Raw genomic sequence first — 1387 nt, forward strand, 5'->3', positions numbered from 1 at the left:
TTGTCCTGATGAGATCTAAGAATTGAAACTCTTATAAATTTCAAGTAATGTTTTATTGTTTCATTTGCCTTCATAAACGCACGAGACAACTTCATGAAAGCACGAATATGAAAAGTGACTGTTAAATAATTTATAAGATATCGGTAGTGGTCATTGCCTCTACCACACAAGAATATTGGTCATGCCTGCATATTCTCTGTATGCACCCTGCGCTGCCTACTCGAGCATGCGAGTACCAGTATGCGACACACATTTTATTTCCCTTGCATACTTTCACTTCTTCGTAATTATACTTTTTCTGACCTTGTCTCACTTGGGCATTGTCACCTGCCTTAGATAAGATACAAGAAGCACAAACATCGATTAGTGTCCGGTTGCACTGTCCTTTTATCAAGTTTTATCCATTATTTTATTATCCAGTTGCATTGTCATTTTGTTCCTCAACAATACAACTTAAATTTTTATCTTTGTTTCTTATTTGATAATGAACTGGCCGTAATAGTCAATTACACTAACTGATTCCAAACAACAACAACAACGTGTCATTGTAGACCTGAGTCAGCAAAGGCTTAACCCAATCCCTAGTATTATGGAAAGAGTGAGACTAGGAGGCGTCTAAACTTTTGCTAAATCATATAATTCAAAGTATATGTTGTAGGGTTTGCAAGCCCAGTGCATCGGGAGGCAGCTACATATGGCAAGACACAAAAACTCTAAGTTGTAAATAAAGATGGATGAATTCATATATTAAGCTAATGCACTTTGAAAAAAATTGTATGAAATAACAAGATGATATAGGAAAAAGCTAGTAAAGTGAAAGTCATCTTAGGCAATAACCTCTCCCTTAGGTAATGTTAGTATTATCAGGCCTATGTCAGTATATCCCGCAACCCTTAGTAGTGATAAATTAAAGCATTTACTAAGTCCTCGATTTAAGGGACACAGTATGGTGACTGCACGTAGAGGAAATCAAAGGATAAACTTAATTTAAATACTAAAGGGTTATATCGATGCAACATTCTCATATGTTAAGTTTCTTTAGCATCAGGTCTTGTATCCTTTAAAAATAACCTGAAAAAATCATAAAGGGCGCAGCAAGGATTTTAGGAAGGGGGTGGGGGGAGTGGAACATTGGTAGGGTCTTACAGTTTTTAAAGAGAGTAAGTCTATGTCACTTCTGCCTAGTGTCTCGCGTGACAATTGTTTACATTTGTGTTTTATTAATGACTTGAAACAGACTTTGTTGAAATATCCGACATTGAGTATTGAATGAAGAATTCACAAATTTTTAGGGGGGGTGAGGGAGGCACTGTCCTCACCTGTCCCCCCCCCCCCGCAACGCCAGTGGTTTTCAGGAAACTAATTAATTCTGAAAACATAGCTTTCT

Source organism: Penaeus monodon, chromosome 22 (genome assembly GCF_015228065.2).
Source record: "Penaeus monodon isolate SGIC_2016 chromosome 22, NSTDA_Pmon_1, whole genome shotgun sequence".
Classification (NCBI taxonomy): Eukaryota; Metazoa; Arthropoda; class Malacostraca; order Decapoda; family Penaeidae; genus Penaeus; species Penaeus monodon.